The sequence below is a fragment of the Ranitomeya variabilis genome, chromosome 5, assembly GCF_051348905.1.
Source record: "Ranitomeya variabilis isolate aRanVar5 chromosome 5, aRanVar5.hap1, whole genome shotgun sequence".
NCBI lineage: Eukaryota > Metazoa > Chordata > Amphibia > Anura > Dendrobatidae > Ranitomeya > Ranitomeya variabilis.
In genome coordinates this window covers 386404350-386427651 of record NC_135236.1, presented here as the reverse complement: position 1 = coordinate 386427651, position 23302 = coordinate 386404350, and positions in this window count along the sequence as shown.

Genomic DNA, 23302 nt, shown 5'->3' with positions numbered 1-23302 from the left:
AGTGACTCATACCCACCACATCGGCGAAAAAGGGTGGTATGCTCTGGACTGCAAAAGACGTGTACCAACCTCAGTCCCTGCAGGTGCAGCAGGCCAGGCCAGGCCAACTACCAAATGCCACCAATCCACCCAGACACCAGTGGTGGAATCAGCAAGTATGCCCTGGTATGCCATTCCAGTGGAAAGTTATGATCCAGAATTTTCCCGGTCAGGAAGTAGCAGCCGTCCAGAGCTACCCTTGCAAAGGAGATAAACAATTTTTGCTTTTCAGTTTGAATATGACTAAAAAGAGTTAAGTTAACCCTGTTGGGATGTGTTATTGCTGTTCTAGTTTAAAGAATTGCGGAATCATGAACTAAGCATGATCAAAACTTTCTTGTACATAGTTGGCACCTCTTTAGGTGCTTTTTACTGGTTTTACAAGGAACCATTAAAAATACTGTTCATCATCATTTTGCACTAAAAAGTTGATTTGTTTTACAGAGACCTGAAGAAAAACCCATTTGGCGTGGCCAAAGGCAAAGTCTGGATGTTGTGCCTTGTGGCCAGCCCAGAACTACGTTGCTGGTTTACGAAACGGGTCCCCTGCATCATTGCTGCTGTTTAAAGGACATTGAGTTATTGACTTGAATATTGATTGCACTTTTGAATAGAACAATGTTGATTTGTTGCACTTTATAGAAGTAATAGTGTTTAATGATCCTGTAACGGAAGTAAATAGTGTTTTGTGCAGATAGTGTTGAGAATTAGAGTGAGAGTTGGTAAAATGAGAATAAAGCTGAAGTTTTGCACTTTTGCAGCGTCCCAGAGTCCTGGTCGTTGCAGTATTGTCGCTCTGCCACAAGGGGGAGTGATGGTACGTCTGATGGCACTAAAGGAGTTCACGAGACCAGGTATCACAGTCACACACTACACTTCACACTCCGGCCACCAGGGGGAGCAAAAGGTTCTATGAATTAGGCCACTCCTCACACTCTGGTAAAACTGGGAGTCGGATAGGAAGTTAGAGAGAAGCTGACTGGGTTTTGCCCAGGTCACATCTAGTGAGAGAGAGAGTTGCTTGGGAAGACTCAGGGAGGTCTGTTGTGAACTCTATTTTTGGGCTCCCTCTAGTGGTTACAAGCGGTACTGTGTAGTGTTGTCTTTCTGCAGGTTGGCAGCATCAGCTGGTTCATTATCCTTGGCTGGTTTCCTATTTAGCTCACCTGGATACTCAGTTCCTTGCCTGCTACCAATGTATTAAGTGCTCTTCAGATTCCTTGTGACTACCTTGCTCCCAGTCTCTCCAAGACAAGCTAAGTTTTTGTTTGTTCATTTTTTGATTATCAGCATTCATCATGTTTCTTGTCCAGCTTGCTAAAATGTGATTTCCTCGCTTGCTGGTTGCTCTAGGGGACTGAGTTTCTCCCCCCACACCGTTAGTTGGTGCGGGGGTTCTGGAAATCTCAGTGTGGATATTTTGTAATGGTTTTTTACTGACCGCACAGACCCCTTTTCTATTTTCTGCTATCTAGTATTAGTGGGCCTCATTTGCTGAATCTGCTTTCACCCCTGTGTATGTGCCTTCCTCTTACCTCACCGTTATTATTTGTTGGGGGCTTCTATATCTTTGGGGATAATTTCTCTGGAGGCAAGTGAGGTCTTTCTCTCTCTCTAGGGGTAGTTAGTTCCTCAGGCTGGCTCGAGACGTCTAGGATTTTAGGCACGTTCACCGGCTACTTCTAGTGTGTTTGGATAGGTTCAGATTTGCGGTCAGTCCAGTTTGCCACCTCCCTAGAGCTTGTCCTATGTTTGTTACTTAGCTGGAGTAATTTGTGATCCTCAACCACTAAGGATCATAACAGTATAGCAGGCCAAAAAGTATTTAATGCATCGCAGAAGTGGGATAAAAAGAAGACCTGAGTACATTTTTTTTTCTCCTCCCGCTTTTCCTTTGCTGCAGTCTGTTTAGCTTCTTTCATCCCCTTGAACTCTGGGTGGTTTTGAGCTCAGCTGCAGACATGAATGTTCAGACTCTGACTTCTAGTGTGGATCATCTTACTGCACGGGTGCAAAGTATTCAGGATTTTGTTATTCATAGCCCTATGTCAGAACCTAAGATACCCATTCCTGAGTTTTTTTCTGGAGATAGATCTAGGTTTCTACATTTTAAGAATAATTGTAAGTTATTTCTATCTCTGAGACCTCGTTCCTCTGGTGATTCCGCTCAGCAAGTTAAAATTGTTATCTCCTTGTTGCGTGGCGACCCTCAAGATTGGGCTTTCTCTCTGTCGCCAGGAGATCCTGCATTGCTTAATGTAGATGCATTTTTTTCTGGCTCTTGGACTGCTTTATGAGGAGCCTAATCTTGAGAATCAGGAAGAAAAAGCGTTGCTGGCTATCTCTCAAGGTCAGGATGAAGCAGAGGTGTATTGTCAAAAATTTCGGAAATGGTCGGTGCTTACTCAATGGAATGAGTGTGCCCTGGCTGCAAATTTCAGAGAAGGTGTTTCTGAGGCCGTTAAGAATGTTATGGTGGGGTTTCCCACCCCTACAAGTCTGAGTGATTCTATGGCTTTAGCCATTCAGGTTGATCGGCGTTTGCGGGAGCGCAAATCTGCTCATCCTTTGGAGGTATTTTCTGAACAGAGACCTGAGTCTATGCAATGTGACCGAACTCTGACCAGAATTGAGCGACAAAGTCATAGACGTCAAAATGGGTTGTGCTTTTACTGTGGTGATTCTACTCATGTTATCTCAGCATGCTCTAAACGCTTAAAAAAATTAGCTAAACCTGTCACCATTGGTACTATACAGCCTAAATTTATTTTGTCTGTTACTTTGATTTGTTCTTTGTCGTCCTACTCGGTTATGGCTTTTGTGGATTCGGGTGCGGCCCTGAATCTGATGGATTTGTCATTTGCCAGGCGCTGTGGTTTTGTCCTGGAGCCTTTGGAATTTCCTATTCCTCTGAGGGGAATTGGTGCTACGCCATTGGCTGAGAATTTGCCTCAGTATTGGACGCAAATGACCATGTGCATGACTCCCGTACATCAGGAGGTGATTCGCTTTCTTGTTTTGTATAATTTGCATGATGTTGTCGTTTTGGGTCTGCCATGGCTGCAGGCTCATAATCCAGTTTTAGATTGGAAAGCTATGTCTGTGTTAAGTTGGGGTTGTCAGGGAATTCATGGCGATACTCCGTTGGTGTCTATTGCTTCTTCCACTCCTTCTGAGGTCCCTGAGTTTTTGTCTGACTACCAGGATGTATTTGATGAGCCCAGGTCCAGTGCCCTGCCCCCTCATAGGGATTGTGACTGTGCTATAAATTTAATTCCTGGTAGTAAATTTCCTAAGGGACGACTTTTTAATTTGTTTATACCTGAGCATGCCGCGATGCGGAGTTATATAAAGGAGTCTTTGGAGAAGGGACATATTCGCTCATCCTCTTCCCCTCTTGGTGCAGGATTTTTTTTTGTGGCCAAGAAGGACGGTTCTTTGAGACCTTGTATAGATTATCGTCTTCTGAATAAAATCACAGTCAAATTTCAGTATCCTTTGCCACTATTGTCTGATTTGTTTGCTCGGATTAAGGGTGCCAGTTGGTTCACCAAGATAGATCTCCGTGGTGCGTATAACCTTGTGCGCATTAAGCAGGGAGATGAATAGAAAACAGCATTTAATACGCCCGAAGGCCATTTTGAGTACTTGGTGATGCTTTTTGGACTTTCTCATGCTCCTTCGGTGTTTCAGTCCTTCATGCATGACATCTTCCGAGAATATCTGGATAAATTTATGATTGTTTATCTGGATGACATTTTGGTCTTTTCTGATGATTGGGAATCCCATGTGAAGCAGGTCAGGATGGTGTTTCAGGTCTTGCGTGCTAATGCTTTATTTGTGAAGGGCTCAAAATGTCTCTTCGGAGTACAGAAGGTCTCCTTTTTGGGTTTTATTTTTTCTCCTTCTACTGTGGAGATGGACCCAGTCATGGTCCAGGCTATTCATGACTGGACACAGCCCACGTCTGTTAAGAGTCTTCAGAAGTTCTTGGGTTTTGCTAATTTTTACCGTCGTTTCATCGCTAATTTTTCTAGCGTGGTTAAACCTTTGACGGATTTGACCAGGAAGGGATCTGATGTGACTAATTGGTCTCCTGCGGCCGTGGAGGCCTTTCGGGAGCTGAAGCACCAGTTTTCTTCAGCTCCAGTCTTATGTCAGCCAGATGTCTCTCTCCCCTTCCAGGTCGAGGTTGATGCTTCTGAGATTGGAGCAGGGGCTGTTTTGTCGCAGAGAAGCTCTGATGGCTCTGTGATGAAGCCATGTGCTTTCTTTTCAAGAAAGTTTTCGCCTGCCGAGCGGAATTATGATGTTGGTAATCGGGAGTTGTTGGCTATGAAGTGGGCATTTGAGGAGTGGCGCCATTGGCTCGAAGGAGCTAAACATCGTGTGGTGGTCTTGACTGATCACAAAAATCTGATTTATCTTGAATCTGCCAAGCGCCTGAATCCTAGACAGGCTCGTTGGTCGTTGTTTTTCTCCCGTTTCAACTTTGTGGTCTCATACCTGCCTGGTTCGAAGAACGTGAAAGCTGATACACTTTCTAGAAGTTTTGTGCCTGACTCTCCGGGAGTTTCTGAGCCGGCTGGTATTCTCAGAGAGGGAGTGATTTTGTCTGCCATTTCCCCAGATTTGCGATGAGTGCTGCAGAAATTTCAGGCGGATAGACCTGACCGTTGTCCACCAGAGAGACTGTTTGTCCCGGATAGATGGACCAGCAGAGTTATTTCCGAGGTCCATTCTTCGGTGTTGGCGGGTCATCCTGGGATTTTTGGTACCAGAGATTTGGTGGCTAGGTCCTTCTGGTGGCCTTCCTTGTCGCGGGATGTGCGTTCCTTTGTGCAGTCTTGTGGGATTTGTGCTCGGGCTAAGCCTTGCTGTTCTCGTGCCAGCGGTTTGCTTTTGCCTCTGCCTGTTCCGAAGAGGCCTTGGACGCACATTTCCATGGATTTTATTTCGGATCTTCCAGTATCTCAGAAAATGTCTGTCATCTGGGTGGTGTGTGATCGTTTTTCCAAGATGGTCCATTTGGTGCCTTGCCTAAGTTGCCTTCTTCCTCCGATTTGGTTCCTCTATTTTTTCAGAATGTGGTTCGCTTGCACGGTATTCCTGAAAATATTGTGTCTGATAGAGGATCCCAGTTTGTGTCCAGGTTTTGGCGGACTTTTTGTGCTAAGATGGGCATTGATTTGTCTTTTTCGTCGGCCTTCCATCCTCAGACTAATGGCCAAACCGAGCGAACTAATCAGACGTTGGAAACTTATTTGAGATGTTTTGTTTCTGCTGATCAGGATGATTGGGTGACTTTTTTGCCATTGGCCGAGTTTGCCCTTAATAATCGGGCTAGTTCTGCTACTTTGGTTTCGCCTTTTTTCTGCAATTCTGGTTTCCATCCTCGTTTTTCCTTGGGTCAGGTTGAGTCTTCTGACTGTCCTGGGGTGGATTCTGTGGTGGATAGGTTGCAGCAGATTTGGAACCATGTGGTGGACAATTTGAGGTTGTCACAGGAGAAGGCTCAGCGCTTTGCCAACCGCCGCCGCGGTGTGGGTCCCCGACTTCGTGTTGGGGATTTGGTGTGGTTGTGTTCTCGGTATGTTCCTATGAAGGTCTCCTCTCCTAAATTCAAGCCTCGCTTCATCGGTCCTTATAAGATCTTGGAAATCCTTAACCCGGTGTCTTTTCGTTTGGATCTCCCAGCATCGTTTGCCATTCATAATGTGTTCCATAGGTCTTTGTTGCGGAGGTATGTGGTACCTGTGGTTCCTTCTGTTGAGCCTCCTGCTCCGGTGCTGGTCGAGGGCGAATTGGAGTACGTGGTGGAGAAGATTTTGGATTCTCGTATCTCTAGACGGAGGCTTCAGTATTTGGTTAAGTGGAAGGGCTATGGTCAGGAGGATAATTCCTGGGTTGTCGCCTCTGATGTTCATGCGGCCGATTTGGTTCGTGCCTTCCACGCGGCTCATCCTGATCGCCCAGGGGGTCTTGATGGGGGTTCGGTGACCCCTCCTCAAGGGGGGGGTACTGTTGTGAACTCTATTTTTGGGCTCCCTCTAGTGGTCACAAGCGGTACTGTGTAGTGTTGTCTTTCTGCAGGTTGGCAGCATCAGCTGGTTCGTTATCCTTGGCTGGTTTCCTATTTAGCTCACCTGGATACTCAGTTCCTTGCCTGCTACCAATGTATTCAGTGCTCTTCAGATTCCTTGTGACTACCTTGCTCCCAGTCTCTCCAAGACAAGCTAAGTTTTTGTTTGTTCATTTTTTGATTATCAGCATTCATCATGTTTCTTGTCCAGCTTGCTAAAATGTGATTTTCTCGCTTGCTAGTTGCTCTAGGGGACTGAGTTTCTCCCCCCACACCGTTAGTTGGTGCGGGGGTTCTGGAAATCTCAGTGTGGATATTTTGTAAGGGTTTTTTACTGACCGCACAGACCCCTTTTCTATTTTCTGCTATCTAGTATTAGTGGGCCTCATTTGCTGAATCTGCTTTCACCCCTGTGTATGTGCCTTCCTCTTACCTCACCTGTTGTGAAATTGGATTCTGGGCTCCCCCGGTGGCCACTTGTGGAATTGTACTTGTGTGCATCATCCCCTCTGTTCACCTGCTCCTATCAGGATGTGGGAGTCGCTATATAACCTTGCTCCTCTGTCAGTTTCATGCCGGTCAACAATGTAATCAGAAGCCTTTCTGTGCATGTTCCTGCTACTAGACAACTCCCAGCTAAGTTGGACTTTTGTCCTTGTGTGTTTTTGCATTTTGTTCCTGTTCACAGCTGCTGTTTCGTTACTGTGTCTGGAAAGCTCTTGTGAGCGGAAATTGCCACTCTGGTGTTATGAGTTAATGCTAGAGTCTTAAAGTAATTTCTGGATGGTGTTTTGATAGGGTTTTCTGCTGACCATGAAAGTGCCCTTTCTGTCTTCTTTCTATCTAGTAAGCGGACCTCGATTTTTGCTAAACCTATTTTCATACTACGTTTGTCATTTCATCTAAAATCACCGCCAATATATGTGGGGGCCTCTGTCTGCCTTTTGGGAAAATTTCTCTAGAGGTGAGCCAGGACTGTCTTTTCCTCTGCTAGGATTAGGTAGTTCTCCGGCTGGCGCTGGGCATCTAGGGATAAAAAAACGTAGGCATGCTACCCGGCCACTTCTAGTTGTGCGGCAGGTTTAGTTCATGGTCAGTATAGTTTCCATCTTCCAAGAGCTAGTTCTCATATATGCTGGGCTATGTTCTCTCGCCATTGAGAAATCATGACAGTTTGACCGGCCCAAAAAAAAAAAGGGTTAAATTACTGGCTGAGAAAGGAGAGAAAAAAGAAGTCTGCTACAATTTTTTTTTTTTTTTTTCCTCTAGTTCTGAGTGTGCTCTTAATTGAATCACTTGCTAGTCTGCCTATACTGCAGCCTTCCTCTCTTTCTCTCCTTCTTATCCTTGAATGGCTCTGTGTTCACCTGTTTCAAATGGATCTTCAGAGTGTAGCTACAGGTTTGAATAATCTCGCCACAAAGGTACAAAATTTGCAAGATTTCGTTGTTCATGCACCTATGTCTGAGCCTAGAATTCCTTTGCCTGAATTCTTCTCGGGGAATAGATCTCACTTTCAAAATTTTAAAAATAATTGCAAATTGTTTTTGTCCCTGAAGTCTCGCTCTGCCGGAGACCCTGCACAGCAGGTCAGGATTGTAATTTCCTTGCTCCGGGGCGACCCTCAAGACTGGGCTTTTGCATTGGCACCAGGGGATCCTGCGTTGCTCAATGTGGATGCGTTTTTTCTGGCCTTGGGGTTGCTTTATGAGGAACCTCATTTAGAGCTTCAGGCGGAAAAGGCCTTGATGTCCTTGTCTCAGGGGCAAGATGAAGCTGAAATATACTGCCAAAAATTCCGCAAATGGTCTGTGCTTACTCAGTGGAATGAGTGCGCCCTGGCGGCGATTTTCAGAGAAGGTCTCTCTGATGCCATTAAGGATGTTATGGTGGGGTTCCCTGTGCCTGCGAGTCTGAATGAGTCCATGACGATGGCTATTCAGATCGATAGGCGTCTGCGGGAGCGCAAACCTGTGCACCATTTGGCGGTGTCTACTGAGAAAACGCCAGAAAATATGCAATGTGATAGAATTCTGTCCAGAAGCGAGCGGCAGAATTTTAGACGAAAAAATGGGTTGTGCATCTATTGTGGTGATTCAACTCATGTTATATCAGCATGCTTTAAGCGTACTAAGAAGCCTGACAAGTCTGTTTCAATTAGCACTTTACAGTCTAAGTTTATTCTATCTGTGACCCTGATTTGTTCTTTGTCATCTATTACCGCGGACGCCTATGTCGACTCTGGCGCTGCTTTGAGTCTTATGGATTGGTCCTTTGCCAAACGCTGTGGGTATGATTTGGAGCCATTGGAGGCTCCGATACCTCTGAAAGGGATTGACTCCACCCCATTGGCTAGTAATAAACCACAATACTGGACACAAGTGACTATGCGTGTTAATCCGGATCACCAGGAGGTTATTCGCTTTCTGGTGCTGTATAATCTACATGATGTTTTGGTGCTGGGATTGCCATGGCTGCAATCTCATAACCCAGTCCTCGACTGGAGAGCTATGTCTGTGTTAAGCTGGGGATGTAAAGGAACTCATGGGGACGTACCTTTGGTTTCCATTTCATCATCTATTCCCTCTGAGATTCCAGAATTCTTGTCTGACTTTCGTGACGTTTTTGAAGAACCCAAGGTTGGTTCACTACCTCCGCACCGGGAGTGCGATTGTGCCATAGACTTGATCCCGGGTAGTAAATACCCTAAGGGTCGTTTATTTAATCTGTCTGTGCCTGAACACGCGGCTATGCGAGAATATATAAAGGAGTCCTTGGAAAAGGGACATATTCGTCCTTCGTCATCTCCCTTAGGAGCCGGTTTTTTCTTTGTGTCTAAGAAAGACGGCTCTTTGAGGCCGTGTATTGATTATCGACTTTTGAATAAAATCACGGTTAAATATCAATATCCGTTACCACTGCTTACTGATTTGTTTGCTCGTATAAAGGGGGCCAAGTGGTTCTCTAAGATTGATCTCCATGGGGCGTATAATTTGGTGCGAATCAAGCAGGGGGATGAGTGGAAAACCGCATTTAATACGCCCGAGGGCCATTTTGAGTATTTGGTGATGCCTTTTGGTCTTTCAAATGCCCCTTCAGTCTTCCAGTCCTTTATGCATGACATTTTCCGCGATTATTTGGACAAATTTATGATTGTGTATCTGGATGATATTCTGATTTTTTCGGATGACTGGGACTCTCATGTCCAGCAGGTCAGGAGGGTTTTTCAGGTTTTGCGGTCTAATTCCTTGTGTGTGAAGGGTTCTAAGTGTGTTTTTGGGGTTCAAAAGATTTCCTTCTTGGGATACATTTTTTCCCCCTCTTCCATCGAGATGGATCCTGTCAAGGTTCAGGCTATTGGTGATTGGACGCAACCCTCTTCTCTTAAGAGTCTTCAGAAATTTTTGGGCTTTGCTAACTTTTATCGTCGATTTATTGCTGGTTTTTCTGATGTTGTAAAACCATTGACTGATTTGACTAAGAAGGGTGCTGATGTTGCTGATTGGTCCCCTGATGCTGTGGAGGCCTTTCGGGAGCTCAAGCGCCGCTTTTCTTCCGCCCCAGTGTTGCGTCAGCCTGATGTTGCTCTTCCTTTTCAGGTTGAGGTCGACGCTTCTGAAATCGGAGCTGGGGCGGTGTTGTCGCAGAGAAGTTCCGACTGCTCCGTGATGAGACCTTGTGCTTTTTTTTCCCGTAAATTTTCGCCCGCCGAGCGGAATTATGATATTGGGAATCGGGAGCTTTTGGCCATGAAGTGGGCTTTTGAGGAGTGGCGTCACTGGCTTGAGGGGGCCAGACATCAGGTGGTGGTATTGACTGACCACAAAAATTTAATTTACCTTGAGTCTGCCAGGCGCCTGAATCCTAGACAGGCGCGCTGGTCGTTGTTTTTCTCTCGGTTTAATTTTGTGGTGTCTTACCTACCGGGTTCTAAGAATGTTAAGGCGGATGCCCTTTCTAGGAGTTTTGAGCCTGACTCCCCTGGTAATTCTGAGCCCACAGGTATCCTTAAAGATGGAGTGATATTGTCTGCCGTTTCTCCAGACCTGCGGCGGGCCTTGCAGGAGTTTCAGGCGGATAGACCTGATCGTTGCCCACCTGGTAGACTGTTTGTTCCTGATGATTGGACCAGTAGAGTCATCTCTGAGGTTCATTCTTCTGCGTTGGCAGGTCATCCTGGAATCTTTGGTACCAGGGATTTGGTGGCAAGGTCCTTCTGGTGGCCTTCCCTGTCACGAGATGTGCGAGGCTTTGTGCAGTCTTGTGACGTTTGTGCTCGGGCCAAGCCTTGTTGTTCTCGGGCTAGTGGATTGTTGTTACCCTTGCCTATCCCGAAGAGGCCTTGGACGCACATCTCGATGGATTTTATTTCGGATCTGCCTGTTTCTCATAAGATGTCTGTCATCTGGGTGGTGTGTGACCGTTTCTCTAAGATGGTCCATCTGGTTCCCTTGCCTAAGTTGCCTTCTTCTTCCGAGTTGGTTCCTCTGTTTTTTCAAAATGTTGTTCGTTTGCATGGTATTCCGGAGAATATCGTTTCTGACAGAGGGACCCAATTCGTGTCTAGATTTTGGCGGGCATTCTGTGCTAGGATGGGCATAGATTTGTCTTTTTCGTCTGCTTTCCATCCTCAGACTAATGGCCAGACCGAGCGGACTAATCAGACCTTGGAGACATATTTGAGGTGTTTTGTGTCTGCGGATCAGGATGATTGGGTTGCTTTTTTGCCTTTGGCGGAGTTCGCCCTCAATAATCGGGCCAGCTCTGCCACCTTGGTGTCCCCGTTTTTCTGTAATTCGGGGTTTCATCCTCGATTTTCCTCCGGTCAAGTGGAATCTTCGGATTGTCCTGGAGTGGATGCTGTGGTGGAGAGGTTGCATCAGATTTGGGGGCAGGTGGTGGACAATTTGAAGTTGTCCCAGGAGAAGACTCAGCTTTTTGCCAACCGCCGTCGTCGTGTTGGTCCTCGGCTTTGTGTTGGGGACTTGGTGTGGTTGTCTTCTCGTTTTGTCCCTATGAGGGTTTCTTCTCCTAAGTTTAAGCCTCGGTTCATCGGCCCGTACAAGATATTGGAGATTCTTAACCCTGTGTCCTTCCGTTTGGACCTCCCTGCATCCTTTTTGATTCATAATGTTTTTCATCGGTCATTGTTGCGCAGGTATGAGGTACCGGCTGTGCCTTCCGTTGAGCCTCCTGCTCCGGTGTTGGTTGAGGGTGAGTTGGAGTACGTTGTGGAAAAGATCTTGGACTCTCGTGTTTCCAGACGGAAACTCCAGTATCTGGTCAAATGGAAGGGATACGGTCAGGAGGATATTTCTTGGGTCACTGCCTCTGATGTTCATGCCTCCGATCTTGTCCGTGCCTTTCATAGGGCTCATCCTGATCGCCCTGGTGGTTCTGGTGAGGGTTCGGTGCCCCCTCCTTGAGGGGGGGGTACTGTTGTGAAATTGGATTCTGGGCTCCCCCGGTGGCCACTTGTGGAATTGTACTTGTGTGCATCATCCCCTCTGTTCACCTGCTCCTATCAGGATGTGGGAGTCGCTATATAACCTTGCTCCTCTGTCAGTTTCATGCTGGTCAACAATGTAATCAGAAGCCTTTCTGTGCATGTTCCTGCTACTAGACAACTCCCAGCTAAGTTGGACTTTTGTCCTTGTGTGTTTTTGCATTTTGTTCCTGTTCACAGCTGCTGTTTCGTTACTGTGTCTGGAAAGCTCTTGTGAGCGGAAATTGCCACTCTGGTGTTATGAGTTAATGCTAGAGTCTTAAAGTAATTTCTGGATGGTGTTTTGATAGGGTTTTCTGCTGACCATGAAAGTGCCCTTTCTGTCTTCTTTCTATCTAGTAAGCGGACCTCGATTTTTGCTAAACCTATTTTCATACTACGTTTGTCATTTCATCTAAAATCACCGCCAATATATGTGGGGGCCTCTGTCTGCCTTTTGGGAAAATTTCTCTAGAGGTGAGCCAGGACTGTCTTTTCCTCTGCTAGGATTAGGTAGTTCTCCGGCTGGCGCTGGGCATCTAGGGATAAAAAAACGTAGGCATGCTACCCGGCCACTTCTAGTTGTGCGGCAGGTTTAGTTCATGGTCAGTATAGTTTCCATCTTCCAAGAGCTAGTTCTCATATATGCTGGGCTATGTTCTCTCGCCATTGAGAAATCATGACACTCACCGTTATTATTTGTTGGGGGCTTCTATATCTTTGGGTATAATTTCTCTGGAGGCAAGTGAGGTCTTTCTCTCTCTCTAGGGGTAGTTAGTTCCTCAGGCTGGCTCGAGACGTCTAGGATTTTAGGCACGTTCACCGGCTACTTCTAGTGTGTTTGGATAGGTTCAGATTTGCGGTCAGTCCAGTTTGCCACCTCCCTAGAGCTTGTCCTATGTTTGTTACTTAGCTGGAGTAATTTGTGATCCTCAACCACTAAGGATCATAACAGAGGTCCCTGTCAGGGGTGGGATCCTGGCAGTGGCCTAGCACGAGACAGATCGTTACGGAGCCGTGCCTGCACCTTATTGCGGCAGCATCCTAAGAAAGGACACAAAGCGAAGTATATTGTGGAGAAGTGAGAAACGAGATTACAGCACAAAGGAGATAGAACCAGGAGGAGTCATGCCCCAAGATCGGCAACATCCTTCTGAGGCGCATAGCCGGTGGCCAGAACGCCGAGGAAGTAATAGGCTCTACGCATTACTTTGAACTATGGCAGGGCAGTTAACTCTAGGTTGGCTGTCTCACCTTTACACCTAATGAAGACCACGGAGGCAATTGTGGGAGAGGGGCGTCTCTAGGGTCCCTATAAAATAACTCCAGGCCTACCCATTCATATGGGTGTGTCCTATCCATACCATCTGGGGGATGGAGAGAGAGAACAGAAACATACACGACAGTTGTGAGGACTATCCCGTGGTGCTGAGCAGGGAAGTACTACAACACACAGGCGCTAGTAGGAAGGCTACTGATTTCCACCTGCAAAGGGAACTCTGGATGCGGCTTCGGACCGGCCGGTCTCAGCCAGCCCTGTTAGCAGTACTCTGGATTGTGGATGCCGAAGCCTTCAGTAAAAAGGTAAAGAGACTGCAACCCTGTGTCCTTGTCATTTACTGCGACCTACACCATTACCATCTACTCATCAAGGGAAGCCCTGGGGACATACTTCACCTGTGGGAAGTTACACCATCTAGCTGCCATTCCATCACCCCAGCGGACCCCTAGCAGCGTCGGTCACCCTGACCGAATACCACAGGTGGCATCACAAACACTTGACAAACTCTCACCTACACCTTTGTTTGGGCGCCCCTTAGCAGAGCCACGGACCGGGTCGGGCCACTGTGACACCCTTAGAACCGAGACCGAGGGACCCGGTACCGAGTACCCCGCTGCCCTTTGTTTGGGGGCCGCTCCACTTTGGTTCAAGGAAGCCTTAAAGATAGTATACCTGTAAAGGGTAGTTGCCGTTTCATAGTATATAATAGTAAAGTTCTATATTATTAAAAAAGTTACTTATACCATGTAAATATGTTCTTGTAATGTTCAAGTATTAATTACCTCTCATAAAGGGAAGCCATAGATAACCTGTTTATAGCATTTAAAAATGTTGTATGTCTTTTAATAACCTGTTATTATTGTTCTTCTTTTCGCAGTCTGGGAGTACGGGATTTAAGGGGGGGAGTGTTACACCCCAGGGTCATCGTTGTTAGAGTGGCATTGCTTTCCTCACGGGGAGAGTGATGTCATGCTTGGTAGCAAGGGAAGATCTTCTCTATCAGGGAAACACAAGCATACAGCATGTTCACACTCCAGGCCAGTAGGGGGAGCTCTGATCCAGCTTGTGGGTGGCTCCCATATATATATATATATATATATATATATATATATATATATATATATATACTGTATATATATATATTTTTTATTTTTTTTTGTCTGGAGGAAAAGTCAGTGAGTGCCAGACAGTAGACTGAAGCAGTCTGAGGCAGAGAGCAGTGTGAGGGGCCATGCAGCCAGAGGTGCTGCAGCTCCTGGATAGAGAGAATACAGAAAAATGAACAGATTTGTAGTGAGTGTGCAGGAGAGTGAAGCACAGGAGAGGCCAATGGGGAGGACAGCTGCGATTAGGCTACCTCCCTGCAGAGCGCAGATGACAGTAGCTGGAAGAATGAGGTTGTGTCGGACTCTAGGAGGCACAGCAGAAACCGTCAGAACAGCTGGACTACACGTAACCTGTCCACCCTAATACCCAGGAGACACAGTGGCGCATAGAGCCCAGGTCGTGATAGAGACCCTGTAAAAATGCTCAAGCCACCTGTCTTACGAGTATGTGTCCCACCTTTATGTAGGACAGAGAGAACCGTGAGACCCTTAATAGAAGCCACAGGCAGCAAGGGACTACACCAAAGCGCTAGTAGGAAGGCTTTCATCTCCACCTGGTAAAGGGGACTCTGAACTTGCTTGCAAGCCAGCTGGACCCTGCCTATACCTGTGATCTGGTGCCCTGGACTGCAGTTGCCTGAAGCCTTCAGTAAACCAGGTAAAGAGACTGCAAACCTGTGTCCTCCGTTTCTTACTGCACCACCCACCATCTTCACCTACACACCGGGAGCCCTGGGGACCTTCTTCACCTGTGGGAAGTTATACCATCTTAGCTGCCATAACATCACCCCAGAGGACCCCTTTAAGCAGCGTCAGTCCCAACTGATCGAACACCACAGGTGACGTCACAAACACAAACTTTATTCCACAAACCCCTTTATAGGACATTCCCTTTTACTTGGGCACCCAGGGCCATGGACTGGGTCACCGCCACCGTGACATCCCTTTTAAGTACCGCACCTGGTACCGAGTACCCCACGGACCTGGCAGGCGACCCACTGACAATCTACAGGAGAGAGGCTAACTTATTGACTCTGGAGATAGAAGACAGCATTACCTTACAAGTTGTCCTTCATTGGCTGACGCTGACCTGTGATGGCCCAGGTACTGAGCACCACTGTACAAGGTGGGATTATCAGCTAGATGTCACACCTGCAGGGCAGTATGGGGAAGTCCGAGTGGCCACACAATAATATATTAACTCACTCTGATGCTTAAGCAATGTGAAAAATGGTGCTGCACAATTTTTTTTGCGAACCAAGAATTGAATCTCAAAATGTTTCAATTTGCATGAAGCCACAAATTTCTCAAAATTTAGGTAGGTGCAGTAGGTGCACTGCATCAGTAAATCCTGTTGGTTGAATGCTACATACTTGTACAGATTCCAACCCACAGCGTCCAGATGATACAGCATAGTGGATGGGATTTCACCCCTAAGTATACAGTGAGTGGTATCTGTAACCACTCCCGGCCACTGAGGACCATGGCAGACCTCAGCACCGTATTAGTGCTGAGCTGACTGTCAGTCAGTGCCAGGGTATTGGTACAGTCGGTGCTCTCTTTGTGCTAAGAGCTGACTGAAGCCGCGGCCGTACCTCTGTGACTGAAAGTCAGGGGCCACTGGGAGGAAAAAAGATAATTTCCTCCCATTAGCTGGTATTTCAGTGCATTGAGTGCACAGCTTTTGGTCTCGCTCACACGTGCGTATAAAATTGGTAAGTGAAATGTGAGAAAAAATTGCATTTCATTAACACCAATGTTATTCAATGAGTCAGTGCTCATCTGCAAGTTTTTGCTCAGACGGAAATCTGAATGAGAAAAAAATTGCAGCATGCTGCAAATGGTTGCATATATGAGACGAGACTCGCCAATGCAAGTCAATGGGAGCGAAAAAAAAAATTAACAGCACATGAACCATGAGTATGCCATCCGATTTTTATGGCTAAACTATCATTCTGTAGCATAGAACACAAATGGTCCTGTAAATGATTGTAGAATGTAGAATAAGAGTATGCACGTTGCGGATTTGGCTGCAAATCTGCAGCTGTTTTACAGTAACATGCAAAGCTATGGATAACCAAATCGGCTGTGCACATACTGCGGAAAATTCCACGCAGAATTGCTGAGTTTTATTTTCTGCAGCATGACAATTTTTTGTGCGGATTCCGCAGCATTCCTATTCCTTAATAGGAATCCGCAGGTGTAAAAACGCAGGTGAAATCTGCACAAAAACCACGGTAAATCTGCTGTAAATCCGCAGGTAATCTGCAGGTAAAATGCAGGGCGTTTTACCTGCGGATTTTTCTGAATCTGAGCTGAAAAATCCGCACATGAATCCGCAACATGTGCACATAGCCTAATAGTTGCAGAGAAAAAAAACAAATTGCATACGGATTGCATGCAGATTTCATATAGATGATATGTGAGTAAAATCACATTATACTCACATGACACTCGCCCTACTTTTCTGGATGAAAATCAATGTGATTTTTTGTATGCAGATGTGAGCGAGGCCCTTGAACACCATTGATGTGCAGATTAACCCCATAGCTGCACGATTTTACTATTTTTTGACATGACTGCCATTTTAAGTCTGGGGGGCCTATATCAATGACCCCTTACCAGCCTGAGAATACTAGCCCCCAGCTGTGAGATTTAACAAAGCTGGTTGGCAAAAAAGGGGGGACCCCATGCCGTTTTTTAAAATTATTTATTTAAATATTTTTAAAAAATAGCGTGGGGACTCCTCTATTCTTGGTAACCAACCTTGCTGAAGCTGACAGCTGAGGGTTGCAGCCCCCAGCTATGAGTTTTGCAAGGGTGGTTATAGAAAATAGGGGGAACCCTCGCTGGGTTTTTTATTCATTTATTTCATTAGATCGAAGGCAGTGGGTTCACTGGCACTGTTATTAGCGGCAGCAGGTATCGGATGATGGGAGTAATAGTCCCAAAAGCCACCACCTGCTGTCATCGTTCTGACTTTAATATAACTCTCATCATTCTCCTCTGCTCCCGCCGATAACCGACAGAACAGGGGAGAATGATGAGAGCTGGCTTCAGTACCTGCCCCTGGGAACAGCGTTTACTGTAGCGCTTTTTCCAGGATGCTGATGCGTGTCACACAGATGACATCAATGTGTGTTCTCCGTGTGCACCTGTGCGGGACGGTTTTGACATGCTGATGGTAAAAAACAGACATGCCAGCATGTTTTGCCCACGGACACACGGTCCATGGACACACACTGACATATGCACAGACTCATTCATTTGAATGGGTCTACATGTGTCAGTGTCTCCGGTATGTGTGAAAACTGTCACCACACGTACAGGAGACACAGATGTGTGAAAGAGGCCTTAAACTGAATTCAAATGGAGCTTCACCTAATTTTTATTTGGGCCAGCCTTTTAATGGAGCCTCTAATAAAAAAAATAACATTTATATGCATTTTTATATTAAAGAAATGTTATGCAAGTGAGCCACTGCATAAGTGACTTCTAAAATGGGGTTCTGCTTCCAATCCAAGCAATAATAAGCCTTTCATATATTACTAATGTTTAATTTCTTTTTTAAATGTTTATAATTTCTACTATATAATAATGTATGAACTATTTAAAAAATCTTAGTGGTTACACACCTTGAATGCAATTTATATATAAAAGGCATCTGATAGCAAGCAAGTCAATCGGCAAAGCTACACTATGGGTGCAATAACGAATGAAATGAAGAGTCATGTTCACATAAAAGTGGATGTCCTTGAAAGATAAAATGTCTGTATGATTGAATTGGATTTACCATATTAAATGTTTTTTAAAGTATGCTATTATCCAATATAATGTCTAGCAACATTTAACCTTGGCCTTCAAGAAAAAAAAAAAAACTTTGAAGTGACACTCACTTTTTTTGTCTCACAATGGATTATGCATTCAGTGTTTAATGTTCATCTTACAGTCACATTTTGTTTCATAGGACAATACACTGCGCACAGCTTAATACGAGAGGTAATTCAAAGGGATCTATTGGCATCATAAATCAGGAAAGGTCTGCTGGAGCAGTTTATGAATAGTTGTAAAACTCTGAACCTGAACTGCATCATTAGAATCAGGTGCCACATATTGTTATTTATAATTGTGTCTACTGAATGTCCATTAACTGTTACTAGGGACTGAATGTCCTACTTTGATGATGACAGATTATTCGTTCACTTCTTGCAGCATAATTTGATGTGTATTGTGCTATGGACAGAGCAAATATAGTGTTCCAACATTTAATAGAATACTACTGTATGAAAAATGAAAAGGTGTTGTCACATTTTTAGTCTTTTAAACTGGGAACTGCTTCAATGTATTTTCAGAATTAAACCTGAATGTCGTCTGAAAGGTACATTTGATAACAAAAAAAAGAATATTGTACTGTGTCAGACGTTAAAAACTGTGCGAGGTTAGAGACTTTTGTCAAAAAAAGACAAAAGCATTCTAAAAATGATACCTGCATTGTCCAAGCAGAAGAATTAACAATAATTACAATTGTAAGTTCTTGTGGGCAGAGGTCTTGATGCTTCTGACCCTAAGAAAGTTTGCAGTTGCCCTTTTTAGCATACCAGCTAGCATTTCAATGGAGCTAATGTAATCCACACAATAACCCTAGAGAATTGACTGAACTACTCTCTTAAGGTATTATCTGAAGGTTTTGAGCAAAGCGTTGTTCCAACTTTGCAATGCTGAGATATATTTTATGTTGGGATTTCAATGTCATAGAAGAATCACAATCCTCACCTCGCCCCCTATCTGTCGGAGTCCCCCAAGGTTCAGTCCTTGGGCCCCTGCTCTTCTCCATTTACACCTTTGGCCTGGGACAGCTCATAGAATCTCATGGCTTTCAGTATCACCTCTATGCTGATGACACACAGATCTACATCTCTGGACCAGATATCACCTCCCTACTAACCAAAATCCCTCAATGTCTGTCCACTATTTCATCCTTCTTCTCCGCTATATTTCTCAAACTTAACATGGACAAAACAGAATTCATCATCTTTCCCCCATCTCACGCGACCCCCCCAAGAACCTATCCATTACAGTAAATGGCTGGCCACTCTCCCCAGTCCCACAAGCTCGCTGCCTCGGGGTAATCCTTGACGCTGATCTCTCCTTCAAACCACATATCCAAGCCCTTTCCACTTCCTGCCGACTTCAACTCAAAAATATTTCACGAATCCATTCAATCCTCAACCAAGAATCTGCAAAAACCCTAGTCCATGCCCTCATCATCTCTCGCCTCGACTACTGCAACCTCCTGCTCTGTGGCCTCCCCTCGAACACTCTCGCACCCCTCCAATCTATTCTAAACTCTGCTGCCCGACTAATCCTCCTGTCCCCCCGCTATTCTCCAGCCTCTCCCCTCTGTCAATCCCTTCACTGGCTCCCCATTGCCCAGAGACTCCAGTACAAAACCCTAACGATGACATACAAAGCCATCCACAACCTGTCTCCTCCATACATCTGTGACCTCGTCTCCCGGTACTTACCTACACGCAACCTCCGATCCTCACAAGATCTCCTTCTCTACTCCCCTCTTATCTCCTCTTCCCACAATCGTATACAAGATTTCTCTCGCGTATCACCCCTACTCTGGAACCTTCTACCACAACACATCAGACTCTCGCCTACCATCAGAATCTTCAAAAAGAATCTGAAGACCCACCTCTTCCGACAAGCCTACAACCTGCAGTAACCACCGATCAACCAACCGCTGCACGATCAGCTGTATCCTCACCTACTGTATTCTCACCCATCCCTTGTAGATTGTGAGCCTTCGCGGGCAGGGTCCTCACTCCTCCTGTACCAGTTATGACTTGTATTGTTTAAGATTATTGTACTTGTTTTTATCATGTATACCCCTCCTCACTTGTAAAGCGCCATGGAATAAATGGCGCTATAACAATAAATAATAATAATAATAATAATGTAATGGTTTTCGGATCAATTCCCTAGTCATATCATTACTTATATTTACCTTTGCAATACACCTTAATGCGTAGCTGTAGTTATAATTGCATAAATTGGTAGGACATATGTACTGTATTTATTATGTATTTAAGTCTAGTTTCTCTAGTTTTCCCAACATGAAAGCACACATTAACTGTTTAGAAGCCTAATTATCATGAAAACTTATAAACTCCAAGCATTTGTTAGTGCTTGGAGATTTAGTTGTTGTTGACTCAGCTGCATGATTTACGGCTGCTAGCCAGCCTGAGTACATGTGGGGGTTGCCTGGTTGCTAGGGAATCCCCACATGTATTCAAGCTGTCCAGCAGCCGCAAATCATGCAGCTGAGGAGACGAAAACTAAATGTGCTTAGGAGAGAAAGATAGGAATAGCATGCAGAATCCTGGACTCGATCTTCCTGCAAGCAGGAAGTGCCTGACTAACACATGAAAGTCTGACTACATTTTTGGCAGAAGTTTCAACTATCACGAATGCCAGACCATTGACTGCACTTTCTGGTGACTTTGAAGATTAGACTATTCTCACTCCTGCCATGTTCCTAACTCAGAAAACCAAAGCTCCAAGGGCTTCTCTTTGAGAAATCAGTGACAAAGACATCTACAGACAGCAATGGAGGCAGGTGCAGAGTGTCTCTAATAATTTCTGGGACAGATAGAGAAAGCAGTATCTCTCTACCTTACAACCAAGAAATAAGTGGTAGACTGACAAACCAAACATCAAACCAGGTCATGTTGTACTCATGAAATACAGCCAGTCACACCAGAATGAGTGGCCACTAGGCCTCGTTACCAAAACATTTTCATGTGCAGTCTTGTTTTCACATGTACAATCTCCATTTTGCTGTGTACTTTCACTGCAGTATTAATTGTAAATGTCATAGTTCAATACTTATCCCTTTTATTTGTATTCTTGTAGTTTTACCAAACATATACATTTTGATTCATATCTATCAACCTGTTGACCAACAAATAAGTTAGACTACAGAATGGTCTGCTTATTTTGAAAGACAGAGAAGGTTTAAGCTATATCTCAGATTGCACAATGTAAGAACGTATAAGAAGACAGAACATTCTGTGTAAGCAAGGCAGGCCACAGGATCCTTTCATCCAGAGGCCTGCTTGGAGGATGGCACCATGCAGGTGATGTTGTTTTAACAATTAAGTATGATGGATCCTCCCATATAGTATGATGGTCCCCCCACAGCTCTCCACATAGTATGAGTGTCCCCACAGCTCAAATATAGTATGATGGCCCCCACACATTGATAGTCATCACTGCCCCCCCAAGCATGATTGTCTCCTCAGCCCTCCACAAGGTATGATGGTTCTCCCACCCAGAATAATGGTCCCACCTCTGTGCCCCACAAAGTATAATGGTCTCCACAGCCCCCCTCCGCACAGTATGATTGTTCCCCACACAGGATGATGGTCCCAACATAGTCCCCCACACAGTATGATGTTCTCTTGGTCTCCACAGCCCCCTCACACAGTATTATGGTTCCCCTAAACAGTATGATGGTCCCCGTTGCCCTGATATTATTAGTATTATTATTTATTATTATAGCACCATTTATTAAATGGCGCTTTACATGTGAAAAGTTGTATGCATAATAAAATACAAGTGCAATAATCCTGAACAATGCAAGGCACTGACTGGTGCAATAAGAGAGGACCCAGCCCGTGAGTGCTCAAAGTCTTCATGGGAAGGGTGAGGATACAGTTGGTAAGGGAAGAGCTGGCCATGCAGCGGTATAATACAATGAGGGTTACTGTAGGTTGTAGGCTTGATGGAAAAAGTAGGCTGTGATGTCCAACTGTGCAGTGAAGAAGCAAATGATGGAGGAATCCATCCTGGATCAGCTCAGTAGCCACACAGTGGCCATGGCTGACAATGGGGACTTCAATGGATATCTGTGATGTCTGTAACTTTTTGGAATAAATTATATCATCCAGCGCATAAAAAGTGTTTTTACCTTTGCAGTTGATAGATGGATGTATGCTGTAAATTTGATGATCAATTGGGATCCCACCTGATAGATGGAAGCATCTCTGGAATTTCTGTTCTGTTTGCTTCTACTTGGATTTGTGGTTACGCCAGGATAAGCACATCTCCATGCATCTCGGATGAGTGGCATACAGTAGTGGAGGATCCCCTCCATCTCTGCAAAACCCAGTCTAGTGTTGTGCCTATCTTACATAACTATCTCAGGTGAGTGTTCACACATGTATTACCAACATCTTTACTATTTATACTGCGCTTAGGTAGCACTCTTTTGTATTCCCTTCAATAAGTCTCCTGCACAAGAAGGAGGCACAGTGGAGGGGGATTTTTACAAGGAGGCACAATGAGGAATAATTATCATTATAAGGAGAGCACAGAGGGCATTATCATTATTATTATAAACCACCTTGGAGTTTGTATTGTTATAAAGAGATATATGGTCATATATTAAGGGGAAAGAGTCGAAAGTCTACACTGGGTAACTGCTTCATTCTAATTCTACAGGCCTATTGTGATTTCATTAGGCGAATATGGAGTTATTGTACATCCTAGCTGTATACCGGTCACATTTTTGAGATCTCAGGAAAGGGCTGAATGTCTGCCAGGGTCTTGATCCGTTCTAGCACCCCAGGGTGGGGAATTATGCAGAATGACTTTCAAAAGCAAGTTAGGAAAACCGATGGTGCTAAAACCGCCGCTGTATGACCTTCTGTGGGAAAGTGTTGATTCATCATGGGTTTTGGAGCTTCAGCTACAAAATCCCAGGGGAGGGGGGTTTAGGAACATCCCAGAGGACCATGTTCAGCTGCCTCTCAACAAATTAGAATATCATCAAAAAGTTAATTAATTTGGGTGCTTCAAAACAAAAAGAGAAATTCAAATACTGTATTATATAGAGTCATTACAAACAGAGTGATCTATTTCAAGAGTTTATTTCTGTTAATGTTGATGATTATGGCTTACAGCCAATGAAAACCCAAAAGTCATTATCTCAATAAATTAGAATAATTAACAAAAAACACCTGCAAAGGTTTCTTGAGTGTTTAAAAAGGTCCTTTTCAGTAGGCTCCATAATCATGGGGAAGACTGCTGACTTGAGAGGTGTCCAGAAGGCAGTCATTGACACACTCCACAAGGAGGGTAAGCCACAAAAGGTAATTGCTGAATATGCTTAGATACAATATGTTGTATCTAAGCATATTAATAGAAAGTTGAGTGGAAGGAAAAAGTGTGGTATAAAAAGGTGCACAAGCAACCGGGAAAACCGCAGCCTTGAAAGATTGTTAAGAAAAGGCTATTAA